This window comes from Bos mutus, chromosome 13, assembly GCF_027580195.1.
Source record: "Bos mutus isolate GX-2022 chromosome 13, NWIPB_WYAK_1.1, whole genome shotgun sequence".
NCBI classification, from domain to species: domain Eukaryota; kingdom Metazoa; phylum Chordata; class Mammalia; order Artiodactyla; family Bovidae; genus Bos; species Bos mutus.
Genome location: NC_091629.1, coordinates 28201818 through 28217663, shown reverse-complemented (window position 1 = coordinate 28217663; position 15846 = coordinate 28201818).

The window sequence follows — 15846 nt, the reverse complement described above, 5'->3', positions numbered from 1 at the left end:
GTTCACTCAAACTCATATCCCTTCATAAAGAATGAAAACTTTTTTTTTAAATTTATTTATTTATTTTTTTACTTTACAATATTGTATTGGTTTTGCCATACACAACATGCATCTGCCATGGGTGTACATGTGTTCCCCATCCTGAACCCCCCTCCCACCTCCCTCCCCATACCATCCCTCTGGGTCGTCCCAGTGCACCAGCCCCAAGCATCCTGTATCCTGCATCGAACCTGGACTGGCGATTTGTTTCTTATATGATATTATACATGTTTTAATGCCATTCTCCCAAATCATCCCCCCTCCCCTCTCCCACAGAGTCCAAAAGACTGTTCTATACATCTGTGTCTTTTTTGCTGTCTCTCATACAGGGTTGTCATTACCATCTTTCTAAATTCCATATATATGCATTAGTATACTGCATTGGTGTTTTTCTTTCTGGCTTACTTCACTCTGTATAATAGGCTCCAGTTTCATCCATCTCATTAGAACTGATTCAAATGTATTCTTTTTAATGGCTGAGTAATGAAAATAAATTTGCCTTTTATTTTTACCACCAGCAAAATTATTTTACTTTACAGACCTGACGGTGGTGAAATCCTGAAAAGGACACCAAAACCACACATTCTGGCCAGTTTTTGGATACCATGTGCAGTGTGCAAACTGACTCTTAGAGGGTTTATACCTTGAACTTAGTTATATAACTTTTAGAAAGCTATCATAATATAAATTATACATATTTTACATACTTTGCTATTTTGCTCAGCCCTACCCATGAAAGAAAAACTTGTAAGCAAGTTAAATTGTAACAACTTTGGGATAAGTACTGGAAAATGTGAGGCACTGATATTGTGAAATGTTGTGAAACTAAACAAAATTTAACAGAGTGATGTGAGCAAAATGGTGGGCTAGGATGTATTGAATTCTCCCTTAGAAACATGAGAAAACAATCAGAACCCAGGTGAAAAATGTCATATGAGCTCTAGAAAACAGTCAAACAAAATCTATGGCAACAAAGTGAACACACAGTTATGAAAAATCCAGAACAGGATGGAAGGACATTTTGTGGGGTTTTTACTCATCTGTACCATCCTCCTGCCTGGGGCAGTGCAGTCTTGATCTGTAAAGAGCAGTGACTCAGCTCCCTCAAACTAGAGTGATCACAGAAAACCTTAATGCAATGTTCCAACCTACTTGGGGACAGCCTGAAGATGAATGTCTGCTTTACCTAAACAAGCTTAAACTGAAGAGCAGCTGGAGTGTCTCATTACAGCTACAGGGGGCCTATACATATGTGGGACCAGGGACAAAGGATTAAGGGTGGCGACATAGACTAGACCATGTAAAACCCTGAGTAGAACTGGCATGTGGATTTGGGGGACATAGGGTATTCAAAAACAGACATATATTCATGGGAATAAAACAGCCACCCATGGGTCAGGCAAGATGTTGGCTCAGAAATAAACTGAGCAGCCCTTAGCTTTCCTTTGGACTAATCCCAGGACAAGGAGCGTGCCAAGTTAACTAGTGAAGGCCAGTCATGACGTGGAGGAAATCAACCAAGAGTGAGTAGTTTCCTGTTGTTTCAAGTACCCAATGATGAATGCATACACACCCAGGAACACATACACACACACAGGAATGCACACACCACACAGCAGAAAGAAAAGAAGGAAGGAAGGAGAAAGAAAGAAAAAAAGAAAAAAGAAACCATGGTCTAGGAAAGGAAGAAAATAAATCGGCACCGACTCTTCCTGAACAGTCACAGGAGCCACACTTAGTGAACAGTGAGTGTCACACACTGTCCTGGGGAGGAGCTCCAGGTGGACAAGAGGACGCTGAGCTCAGCTCCCCCAGAAACACATCAGGGTTCCATCTCCTGAAAACACACGACTCTAGCAGGAAGCCTTGTCCACACCAAGGCTGTAAAGAACTGTCCACACGGAGCTGGGTGGGAAGGGAAGAGAAGCCGGCAGATCAGGACTGAGTCCCCGGGAGGGGCCCAGATGAGGAATGGGGACAGGGGCTCAGAGGTCCTCCCTGGAGAGACCCGTGCACATCATCCACTTGGCACTGCAGCCCTGGGACAACCCCATGAGGTCACGGCCCCATAGCTGCTGTGAACCCAGGGGGACCCACAGGAGATCTGCAAGAACCTCAACTCCAAACCCTAGATGGCCGAAGATTAGTTCAAGGATTATTTCAAGACATAAATCCAAACACTATAGAAAACATTCTGAGTTTAGGAGAGAAGAGGTGGTATTCAAGATAAACTCAAGTAAAGTGATATAAAAAATCCCAATGTTGTATCAATAGGGAGACATAACCAAGAATAATATTATGGAAATAGTAAACAAAAATGACTAAGGGATACCATGCAATATCTGTCAGTTGAGCAAAGACAATGTGTGGTAAAGTGTTGACAGAAAATGTTATTCTATTCAGCTTTATCACAAATATGATTTGAAAGATTTTTTTTTTCCATCCTGTGGTTTGTCTTTCCCCCCTCTGGTAATTTGTTTCAGTGAGAAATAGTTTTGAATTTGGATAAAGACTAATGATAATTTTTTTCTTTTATTGCCTGTACTTTTGGCGTCAAATCCCCCAAATTGTGACCATATCCAACAATGAGAAACTTTTTCCAGAGGTTTTCTTCTGCGAGTTTCATATTTATATTTTGTGTGTTTAGATCTCAGAAGCATTTGGAGTTGTTTTTTCTATAAGGTCACCTCCCAACTTCTTTTTGCATGTGGATATCTAGCTATTCCACCACTGATAGCTGAAAACACTGCCTTTATAACTGTACCTATCTATTTAAAACAGATGTCATTTAAGTTCATGCATACCCTGAAAGATCTGGGTTTCCCTTGTAGCTCAGTTGATAAAGAATCTGCCTGCAGTGCAGGAGATCCGGGTTTGATCCCTGGGTCAGGAAGATCCCCTGGAGAAGGAAATGGCAACCCACTCCAGTATCCTTGTCTGGAAAATCTCATGGACCTAGAAGCCTGGTGGGCTGCAGTCCATGGGGTCGCAGAGTCGGCCACGACTGAGTGACTAACACACACGCACCAAAAGATCTACATCACTTCCAAGTGTTTTGTGTTTTGGATGTCATGTTTTATATCTTCAAGTCTATCCCTTAACTGTTAACTATAGTCTTCTATCCTTTTTATTAGTTTATTTAAGTGGTGCATGCACTTCTTTTGCCATATATTTGCTTTTGCTATGGGTTTTTTTTCCCCTTTCTGTATTTCCTTATTTCTATAAGGAAATAGCCTTTTATTTTCAAAGAAAAAAACAGGCTTCCGTGGTGGCTCAGATGGTAAAGAATCTGCCTGCAATGAAGGAGGCCTAGGTTTGATACCTGAGTTGGGAAAATCCCCTGGAAAAGCGAATGGCAACCCACTCCAGTATTCTTGACTGGGAAATCCCATGGACAGAGGAGCCTGGTGGGCTACAGTCCATGGGGTGGGTTGCAAAGAATCAGACATGACTGAGAGACTGACGTCATTTACTGTAGGGTCAGTTTAGTGAGGATCTCAGCTGTGCTTCTCTAGGAAACTCTTTATCTCTTCTTCAGTTCTGCATGACAATATTACTGGGTAGAAGGTCCTTGGTTGTAGATATTTTTATCCTTTCAGTATTTTAAATATATTATGTAACTCCATTCTGGCCTATAATATTTCAGCTGCAAATCAATTGAGAGCCTTGTGGGGATTCTCTTATATGAGACTGTTTTTCTCTTGCTCCCTTTGAAATTTTCTCTTTAATATTTGACAGTTTTAAGTCTTGGTGTGGGTCTCCTTGGTTTAATTTGTTTGGGACTCTCTGTACTTCTGGCACCTGGATGTATTCTCCTTTCTTTAGGTTTGGGAAATTCTCTGTCATAATTTCATCAAATGCATTTTTCTGTGCCTTTCTCTCACTCTTCTCCTAGGACTACTATTCTGTGAATGTTACTACATTTGATGTTGTCCCAGGAGACCATGCTTGTGAAAAATTGATTTTTCTTTTTACTGTTCTGATTGAGTGATTTCCATTATTGTGTCTTCTAGGTTGCTTATGCATTATTCTGTATTGGCTAACCTGTTGTTAACTCCTTCTAATGTACTTTTAATTTCATTTATTGTGTTATTCAGCTCTTATTGAGTCTTTTTTATATTTTATAGCTCTTTGTTGAAGTTCTCACTGTGTTTCTCTATTCTTTTCAAAATATATTATTATAACTTAACAATGTTATATATAATTCCTATGGTAACAACAAAGAAAATAAAATAGAGTATATGGAACATAAATATAAAAGAGATGAGAACCAAAGATGTCACTATGAAAAATCATCTGAACATTAAGGAAAGTGGTAATGGAGGAAATAAGGAACTAAGTCACACCAAAAATATGAAAAGACAAAAGTATTTTCCTATCAGTTATTACTTTTAATGTAAATAAAATAAACTCCACGTTCAAATAGTATATATTGTCAGAGTAGATTTTTAAAAAATATATCAAATTTCTGTCATTATAAGCGATTCACTATAAATCTAAGGACACAAATCTTTGAAAGGAAAAAGTGACAAAAGACATTCTATGTAAACAGTAACTGAAAGAGAGCTAGTGTGACCACACTCAATTTAGTTCAGTTGCTCAGTCATGTCTGACTCTTTGCAACCCCATGAACTGCAGCACGCCTGGCTTCCCTGTCCACCACCAACTCCCAGAGCTTTCTCAAACTCAAGTCCATTGAGTCGATGATGCCATCCAATGATGCTTTCTTCTTCTGTAGTCCCCTTCTCCTCCTGCCTTCAATCTTTCCCAGCATCAGGGTCTTTTCCAAAGAGTCAGTTCTTTGCATCAGGTGGCCCAAGGATTGGAGTTTCAGCTTCAGCATCAGTCCTTCCAATGAATATTCAGGACTGTTTAGGATGGCCTGGTTGGATCTCCTTGCAGTCCAAGGGACTCTCAAGAGTCTTCTCCAACATCACAGCTTAAAAGCATCAATTCTTTGGCCCTCATCTTTCTTTATATTACAACTCTCACATCTATACATGATTATTGGAAAAATCAGAGCTTTAATTAGACAGACCTTTGTTGGCAAAGTAATGTTTCTGCTTTTTAATATGCTACTTAGGTTGGCCATAGCTTTTCTTCCAAGGAACAAGTGTCTTAATTTCATGGCTGCAGTCACCATCTGCAGTGATTTGGGAGCCCGAGAAAATGAAGTCTCTCACTGTTTCCATTCTCTCCCCATCTATTTGCCATGAAGTGATGGGACCGGATGCCATCATCTTAGCTTTTTGAATGTTGAGTTTTAAGCCAGCTTTTTCACTCTCCTCTTTTACTTTCATCAAGAGGCTCTTTAGGTCTTCTTCACTTTCTGCCATAAGGGTGGTGTCATCTGTGTATCTGAGATTATTGATATTTCTCCTAGCAGTCTTGTTTCCAGCTTGTGTTTCATCCAGCCTGGCATTTTGCCTGATATACTCTGCATATAAGTCAAATAAGCAAGGTGACAATATACAGCGTTGACATACTCCTTTCCCAATTTGGAACTAGTCCATTGTTCCATGTCTGGTTTTAACTGTTGTTTCTTGACCTGTATACAGATTTTTCAGGTGGCAGGTAAGGTGGTCTTGTATACCTATCTCTTGAAGAATTTTCCACAGTTTGTTGTTATCTTCACCGGTCAAAGGCTTTGGTGTTACCAATAAAGCAGAAGTAGATGTTTTTCTGGAATTCTCCTGCTTTTTTGATGAGCAAATTGGATGTTGGCAATTTGATCTCTGGTTCCTCTGCCTTTTCTAAATCCAGCTTGAAGATCTGGAAGTTCACGTTTCACATACTGTTCAAGCTTGGTTTGGAGAATTTTGAATGTTACTTTGCTAGCATGTGAGATGAGTGCACTTGTGTGGTAGTTTGAACATTCTTTGGCATTGCCCTTCTTTGGGATTGGAATGAAAACTGACCTTTTCCAGTCCTGTGGCCACTGCTGAGTTTTCCAAATTTGCTGGCGTATTGAGTGAAGCACTTTAACAACATTATCTTTTAGGATTTGAAATAGCTCAAGTGGAATTCCATCACCTCCACTAGCTTTGTTCACACTGATGCTTCCTAAAAGGCCTACTTGACTTCACATTCCAGGTTGTCTGGTTCTAGGTGAGGGATCATACCATCATGGTTATCTGGGCCATGAAGATCTTTCTTTGTATAATTATTCTGTATATAACAGACAAAATTTAAAGGTTTTAAAATAAAATTTGTGACAAGACAAAGAAAGTGAAGTGAAGTCACTCAGTCGTGTCTGACTCTTTGTGACCCCATGGACTGTAGCCTACCAGGCTTCTCCATCCATGGAATTCTCCAAGCAAAAATACTGGCGTGGGTTACCATTTCCTTCTCCAGGGGATATTCCCCACCCAGGGATCAAACCCAGGTCTCCTGCATTGGAGGCAGACACTTTAACCTCTGAGCCACCAGGGAAGACAAGACAAAGAAGGATATTCTATACTGATAAATGGTCAATCCAAAAGAATATAGAGAAATTACAAACATAGATGGGCCAAACATCAGAGTTCCAAAATATATGAAGCCAAGATAGATAGAATTGAAGGGAAAAATAGGCAGCACTATAGCACTAGTTGGAGACATCAATATCTACTTTCAATAATCGATAAAACAACTAGACAGAAGACCAATGAGGAAATAGAAAGAGATGCTGTGAACAACTGTATGCCAACACACTGAATAATGTAGTTGAAATGGAAATTTTCTAGAGACACACAGTCTATGAAGACAAAATCCTGAAGGAACAGAAAGCCTGAGTAGACTTATTCCTACCAAGCAGATTGAATCAATAATTAGGAGACTCTCAAGAAAGAGAAGCCCAGGGCCAGATGACCACACTAGTAAATTCTGCTGAGCATTTATAGCAGAATTAACAGCAATCATTCTTAAATTCTCCAAAAAATATTGAAGAGGAAGGAATACTTTCCAACACATTCTATCAGGCCAGCATTAGCCAGAGACCAATCCCAGACAAAGATACTACAGAAAAATCATCTACAGACAGATGTTTCACATGATGATCGCTACAAAAATTCTCAATAAAATACTCGAAAATTGAATTCAGGAGCATACTAAAAATTATACACCATGACCAAATGAGACTCTTCCCTGGGCAGCAACTGTGTACATATTTATTTTAGTAAAGGCAATACACCATATTAACAAAAAGAAGGGGGAAAATCACATGATAATAACAAGTGATGTGGAAAAAAGACTGTGACACAACTCAATATCCTTTTATGATAAAAAAAAATTCAATAAACCAGAAAGAGAAAGAAGCTTTCTCAACATAATGAAGCCTATACATGAAAAACCACAACATCAGACTCAGTGATAAAAGACTGAAAGCATTTTTGGTTAAGATCAATAATATAAAATTTTACCAATTTTCATCACTCATGGTAAACATACAATCATCAGTTTCAGCTACAGTAATAAAAAAAATAATATGCATTTAAAAGTAGTAAAATTATCTCTGTTCTGAGATGACATGATCATGTATGTAATAACCATAAAGATAAAACAAAAAACAGTTACAGCTAATAAATAATTTTAGCAGAGGTGTAGGATGCAATTTCAAAACAGAAAAGTCAGTTACATTTCTATACACTAATAATGAACAATCTGAAAAGAAAAACTTTAAAACAATTCCACTGGGAAAAAAACATGAAAAAATAATGCATTTGGAAATAACCAAAAAGGCAAAAAAAAAAGAATGATTAGTAATATAAAATTTGTTTGAAGGAAGTAAAGACAAAAATACATGGAACGCAACCATGTTTCATGAATGAAAGACTTAATATTAAGATGAAAAAACTAATCAAAGTGATCTACACCTTCAGTTGAACTTTATATATGCCAACATTATTTGGAGGAAGGGGAAGTAGAAAAACTAACCCTAAAATGCACCTGGAATTACAAAGGACCCTGAATGGACAAAACAATTTGAAAACGAAGAAATAAATCTTGGAAAGTAGAAAGTAAAGAAAGAACAGAGAACAGAATTTGGTTTCTCACAATTTGAGCTTTCATAATTAACTACAAAGCTACTATAATCAAAACTGTGGGTAATGGCATAAAGACAGATATAAAGACTAATGAAATAGAACTCATACAGAAATAAACACAAACATAATATATGATAATCGACAAGGTTGCAAAGACCATTTACAAGGGAAATTCAGTCTTTTTAACAAACAATGCTGAATAAACTTCACATCTATATTCAAAATAAAGAAGTTACCCATTAACTTATATCACACACAAAACCACACACACACACACACACACACCAAAATGCATCAAAGACCTAAGCATACAAGACACAAATATGAAACTCCTGGGAGAAAAACTAGAGGGAAGGCTTCAGGATATTAGATTTGATGTTTCATAATAAGCACAGGCAGAAAAGTAGATAAATAAATTTTGTCAAAATTCAGAATGTTTTTGTATCAAAGAAATTATCAAAAGACTAAAAAGACAATCCACAGAAAGGGGAAAAAAACTTTGCAAATTGCATTTCCAATAAAATTGAATAGCATGGAACTTCCTGGAAACACCCTAAAAATCTTATTTTCAAATTGCTTGATTCACCAAGGTCTCTTGGTGATCTTTACTTTTTATTCCTTAATATGTCCATAATTAAACTTTTGATTATCCCTTCCTAGTGATGCAAAATGTAAAGTGTTTTTATTTCCTCACTCTTTCTGAGTTTGTCTTGGCTACCGCCATTTCTCTTCCCTACTGAATTCAAATCATTTTCTAAGAGCATTTGGATTTATACCTTGAACTAGTCCTCCTGCTGCTGCTGCTGCTAAGTCGCTTCAGTCGTGTCAGACTTTGCGACCCCATAGACGACAGCCCACCAGGCTTTGCTGTCCCTGGGATTCTCCAGGTAAGCACACTGGAGTGGGTTGCCATTTCCTTCTCCAATGCATGAAAGTGAAAAGTGAAAGTTAAGTCGCTCAGTCGTGTCCGACTCTTAGCGACCCCATGGACTGCAGCCTACCAGGCTCCTCAATCTATGGGATTTTCCAGGCAAGAGTACTGGAGTGGGGTGCCATTGCCTTCTCCTGAACTAGTCCTAGTGTTTCCCAACCAGCACACGAGGCTTCCCTAGTGGCTCAGACGGTAAAGCGTCTGCCTGCAATGCGGGAGTTCCGGGTTAGATCCCTGGGTGGGGAAGATCCTCTGGAGAAGGAAATGGCACCCCACTCCAGTACTGTTGCCTGGAAAATCCCATGGATGGAGGAGCCTGGTATGCTGCAGTCCATGGGGTGGCAAAGAGTCGGACACGACTGAGTGACTTCACTCACTCACTCAGACATGGATATGGTAGAAACTGTTGCAGTCTCTGTGTGAGCAGCCAACACACAGGAAAGGAAACACATTCTTTCACAAATATCGTACCAAGCACTCTCGTGTATTTTCTCCACACCCTCCAATACCAACTTCTGCTTCTCTTTGACTTCAGTTTTCTACACAATATATCCCAAACCATAGTAACTGTGGGGACAGGATGATGGTAAGCTCCAGATGACGGTGGCCCTGGTGCTTTGGTCATGTTCCCCGGTTCCTGCTTCTGTTCCCTCCCCTCCATGTCTCAGAACCACCACCTGTTCTTCTTCATCTTTGTATTCTTACACCTACTGGATCTCAGAGTTTGAGGGAACTTGAAGGCCAGTAACAATCAGAGGACAAGTGTGATCAGATCACAATAGGAATAAAGTGCTATATCAATAAACATCATCTTTTTATAGAAGCAGTTGATAATAATGTATAAGAAATGCTCAGATTCTCAAACAAGCATTCAAGGAGCTCTTTTTAGGTAACGTGCATTTCAATATCTGCTGGGTGTTCATCCAATTCATCTTCAATAAAAACACAGTCTTCATGTCCTGAAGCAAGTACATCTATTGTTCTTGATCCGGTAACTAGAAAAGTCTTCTCACTATAGTGTTCATGATTTGCACCCACAAATTCAGATGAGTGGGAAGGAAGCACAGTTTTTCATTTCAAACATGATCTTTCAAGGAAATGGTAGCTGAAGAACATACTCTATTCTAGATACAGAACCAAGACTTGGGAGTATCCCCATCATCAGGGACTAGCTCCACAGAGACACCCATTGTTTCAAGTCCCTTGTGCATTCAAGTCCAGCTGCCTGAATTGTGGTCAGCTCAGCTCCAGAGGAAAAAGAGGGTTACTGCTTTGAGGTCTCAGCATCCAATTGTTGATATAAAAGAGAAACAAGTGCAAAAGTTTTAACATAATGGCATATACAAGCATGTGAATGGAGGACAGCTTAGGACCATGCTGGGAGAAAAGACCTCCACATCAGAAGACCCTTTGCTTATTCTCCAGACCAAAAAGAGTCTCTCTTAGACAGTATCTGGAAGGTTTCATGTGAATTTTGGCATTCACAGTAGAAACAGATATCAAGGACTATTGTTCTAATATACAGAAATTCAAATAATTTATCTTATTATTTGTTCAAAAACTCTTTTTGAACAAGGAAGAACCCTGACTTTGTGGATATATGACATGTCTAATGTACACAACAGGTCTGGTGGATCAATGGAAGACAATTCATTCATTACTCACCATCCAGCAAACCCCAGATTTACTGTCACATGTATGTAACAATAAAAAGGTATGGCATTTTCTGTACCTCAGCATTTATTTGCCACAGAAACTGTATGTCCTGCAGAAAATAAGGTAAAAAAAAGAGTCTGTGATCTCCTGGTTTTCAGAAATTAATTAAAACAATAACTGCTGTCCCTTTCCAAAGCATGGAAAACTGCCCATGGCTGAGATCTGCGAAAGAGTAGAGGTAAAAATAAAAATGATCTTAATCACAGACATACTCAAGGCGAAATGCCATGCTGATGGAGCAATAGCATCAATTATACTCCTCAACATCCTGGTGCATATATGTTAACCAACGTTATATTCTCTTTCTGCATTGACCCCTTCAACACTCTGTACTGCTCTTCTCTGTCCTTTGTTATAGACTGTATTTTAGAGTTTATTTTGTCTGATATGAGTATTGCCATCCCCCACTGTCTCATCATTTTCATTTTCATGAAATGTCTTTTTCATCCCTTTGCTGACAGTCTCTGTGTCTAAAGACACAGCTCTGCAGTGAGTCTCTTGTAAGCAGCATATAGATGGATTTGTGTTTTATTATTATTAAATCAATCAGCCAATCCATCTTTTGACCAGATAGTTTATTCCGCTGGCTTTTAAAGTGATTATTGATAGGATTGTACTAATTGCCATTTTGTTACTTGTTTTCTGTTTTCTTTCCCCTAGTTTTGTGCTGTTCTTTTATTCTTCTTTGCCTGGCCTCTTGATGAAGGTAAAAGAGGAGAATGAAAAATATGGCTTAAAACTCAACATTCAAAAACAGTTTATGGCATCCGGTCCCATCAGTTCATGGCAAATAGATGGGGAAAAATGAAAATAATGACAAAAGTCACTTGGATTTTTCTTGGGCTCCAAAATCACTGTGGACAATGACTCTAGCCACAAAATCAAAAGACGCTTGCTCCTTGGAAGAAAAGCTATAACAAAACTAGACAGTGGATTAAAAAGCAGAGACATCACTTTGTCAGCAAAGGTCCATCCGTATAGTCAAAGCTTTGGTTTTTCCAGTAGTCAAGTACAGATGTGAGAGTTGGACCACAAAGAAGGCTGAGCACTGAAGAATTGATGTTTTCCAACTGTGGTGCTGGAGAAGGCTCTTGAGAGTCCCTTGGACTGCAAGGAGATCCAACCAGTCAATCCTAAAGGAAATCAACCCTGAATATTCTTTGGAAGGACTGATGCTGAAGCTGAAGCTCCAATACTTTGACCACTTAATGTGAAGAGCCAACTCATTGGAAAAGACCCCGGTGCTGGGAAAGATTGAAGGCAGGAGGAGAAAGGACCGACAGAGGATGAGACAGTTGGGTGACATCACCGATTCAATGGACTTGAGTTTGAGCAAACTCCAGGAGAGGGTGAAGGTCAAGGAAGCCTGGCACGCTTCAGTCCATCATGTCACAGAGTCAGACGTGACTGAGTAACTGAACAACAGCAACTTGTGGTTTAAAGATTTTCTTTAGTTGTATGCTTGTGTTCCTTTCTCTCTCGTTTCTGCGTATTGATTGTAGATTTTTGACTGGTGATTCCTGTGGGGTCCATATGTGTTAAATTCAAGCTGTATTTCCTCATTTTAATTTGATAACCATTTAAGTTCAAACACATTTTAAAGGATCTGCTTTTTTTACTCTCCTCTCACACATATTGTGTTCTTGATGTCATATTCTTCCTTTCCTATAAACTCTTACGTCTTGGTGGCATCTCTTTTTCCACTTAGAGAAGATCCTTTAACATTTTTTTTCTGACTATTTTATTATTGATGAATTCTTTTAGTTTTTGCTTGTCTGAGAAGTTTTTTTAGGTCTCCTTCAATTCTGAATGATAATCTTGTGGGTTATCTTGCATTTTTTTCCTTTTGGTATTTCAGAAAGATCACGGCATAGTCTTCTGCCTACATAATTTCTGCAGGAAAATCAACCAATAATCTGATGTGGTTTTCCTTGTCTGTGACATGTTGTTTTTCTCTTGCTGCCTTGAGAATTCTCTCTTTGTAACATTTGCCGTTGTGACTGTGATACATCTTGGTGTGGGCAGCTTTGGTTTTATGTTGTTTGAGACTGTGCTTCCTGCACCTGGATAATTTTCCCTTCTTTGGGTTCTGGTTATTTGGGGTCAGAATTTCATCAAATGTCTTTTCTGCCCCTTTCTCTCTCTCCTCCTTCTGGGACTACTAGAATGTAGATGTTAGTATACCTGATGTTGTCCCAGTGGTCCTTTAAAGTATTCTCTTTTTTTAATTGGAGGATAATTGCTTTACAATGCTGTGTTAGTTTCTGCTGTACCACAAAATTAATCAGCCACACGTATACATAGGTCCCCTCCCGTTGGAGCCTCCCTCCCATTATACTATTATCTTCTTTAAAATTTGCTTTTCTTTTTGCTATTTTTATTGCATGATTTCAATAATGGTATCTTTCAGATTACTTCTGAATTCTGTATCACCTGCTGCTGCTGCTGCTAAGTCACTTCAGTCGTGTCCGATTCTGTGTGACCCCATAGATGGCAGCCCACCAGGCTCCCCATCCCTGGGATTCTCCAGGCAAGAACACTGGAGTGGGTTGCCATTTCCTTCTCCAAGGCATGAAAGTGAAAAGTCAAAGTGAAGTCGCTCAGTCACGTCCAACTCTTCACTACCCCATGGACTGCAGCCCACCAGGCTCCTCCATCCATGGGATTTTCCAGGCAAAAGTACTGGAGTGGGGTGCCATCGCCTTCTCCACTGTATCACCTAGCCTGCTGTTATTTCCTCCTAGTGTGTTTTTTCTCTGAGTTATCATATTCTTCAGTTCTGACTGGTTATTGTTTTTAAAATTTTCTAGTTATACTTTTTAATGGGAGAAGGCAATGGCACCCCACTCCAGTCCTCTTGCCTGGAAAATCCCATAGACTGAGGAGCCTGGTAAGCTGCAGTCCATGGGGTCGCTAAGAGTTGGACACAACTGAGCGACTTCACTTTCACTTTTCACTTCCATGCATTGGAGAAGGAAATGGCAACCCACTCCAGTGTTCTTGCCTGGAGAATCCCATGGACGGAGAAGCCTGGTAGGCTGCAGTCCATGGGGTCGCACAGAGTCGGACATGACTGAAGCGACTTAGCAGCAGCATACTTCTTAATACTCTCATTGTGTTTATCTATTCTTTTCCCTTGTGAAGTTAGAATTCTTATTACTAATTCTTTGAAATATGGTAAATTATTTTGGTGAGTTATCTGTCTTATTAGCTATTTTTGCAGGGCTTTTTTTTTTTTTTCTTGTTCTTTAACTTGAAACAAATTTCTCTGTCTTCTCAATTTGCTTAACTTCCTCCAACTGTATGAAAGAAGTTACCTGTACCAGTCTTGCAGGGGTGTCCTTGTGTGGACATGTCCCTGTGCAGTCTGTGTGCTTAGAGGCTTTGGGACAGAGTTGGAGCAGAGTGGGCCAAGGTCGTGGCTTCCCCAGGGTGTACTGGCAGCTGGCAGCACGGTGGGAAGTTGAGACGGAGGCTAGATCCAGAGCCAAGTGTGAGCAGAGGCTTTTCTTGTGCTCTGTGGCTGTCCACACCCTACTGGACCAGGCGTGTCCCGAGGCACTTAAGCAGAAGCCCTGACTGTTGGTCTTAACTTGGTTCCACGTTGTAAGTATGCACCCCTCTCCCCCACTCTGGCACCTTTGCCAGAGGGTGGCAGAGCTGGAGGGAGGCATGCTGGACCAGCCCCTGGTGTGGGCGGCCATGCCTGTGGTGCAGCTCTGACACACCGTCAGAGCCCCAGACCCTGTTCCTCCGGCCCCTCTTTGATGGCTGCCCTGCCCCGTCCAGACATCCTGCTGGTCTGAGCTGGCTCTGTACCCCCCACCCCACTTCCCACTCTGCCCAGCATGGGCAGCCCTCACCCCAGGGGGAGTGAACTGGATCCAGAGGCAATGAGGGGGCATCTGTGGGCCAGGGGGCACACGGGCTGCCCAGTAAACTGGCTGAGGCCTGGGCAGTGTTTGGCTGCCCCTCAGCCTGTTCCAGGAGCAGATCAGATCAGTCATTCAGTCGTGTCTGACTCTTTGCGACCCCATGAATCGCAGCATGCCAGGCCTCCCTGTCCATCACCAACTCCCGGAGTTCACTCAGACTCACGTCCATCGAGTCAGTGATGCCATCCAGCCATCTCATCCTCTGTCGTCCCCTTCTCCTCCTGCCCCCAATCCCTCCCAGCATCAGAGTCTTTTCCAATGAGTCAACTCTTCGCATGAGGTGGCCAAAGTACTGGAGTTTCAGCTTCAGCATCATTTCTTCCAAAGAAATCCCAGGGCTGATCTCCTTCAGAATGGACTGGTTGAATCTCCTTGCAGTCCAAGGGACTCTCAAGAGTCTTATCCAACACCACAGTCCAAAAGCATCAATTCTTCAGCACTCAGCCTTCTTCACAGTCCAACTCTCACATCCATACATGACCACAGGAAAAACCATAGCCTTGACTTCCCCAAAACCACACCCCAGTTCTACCCAGGGTTTTATTAATACATGGTTTTGTCTATGTCTCCACCCTTAATCCTTTGTCCATGGCCCTACATATAGATATAGATATAGATATAGATATAGATATAGATATAGATATAGATATATAGTACATAGCCTTCCCTGAAGGGGACTTCCTTGTAACTCATACAGTAGAGAATCTGCCTGCAATGCAGGAGACCCTGGTTTGATCCCTGGGTCAGGCAGATCCTCTGGAGAAGGGAATGGCAACCCACTCCTGTATTCTTGCCTGGAGAATCCCATGGACAGAGGAGCCTGGCAAACTACAGTCCATGGGGTGGCAAAGTGTCAGAGATGACTGAGCAACTAAGCACAGCACACATCACTAAGCACTTTGCCAAAATGCCTGCCTTTAGTATCCTTTTCAGGGTTTCACCCTTCTCAGGTCTGTAAAGAAAAATAATTTGCTGGAGGGAAATACAAAAAGGCAAATTTCTTTTCATTTGATGTTTTGATTCTTTATTAAGGGATTACATTTTGAAACATGCTTATTAATATTAAACACTTTTAAACTGTGTGATTTGTATATGTGTGGGTGTTAATACTATAAGATAATTGTTTCAGTTGATGTTGGATCAAGATTGGGCTTCATAATCAGAAAAATGAAATGATTGTTATGTGGAAGTTTCCATGTAA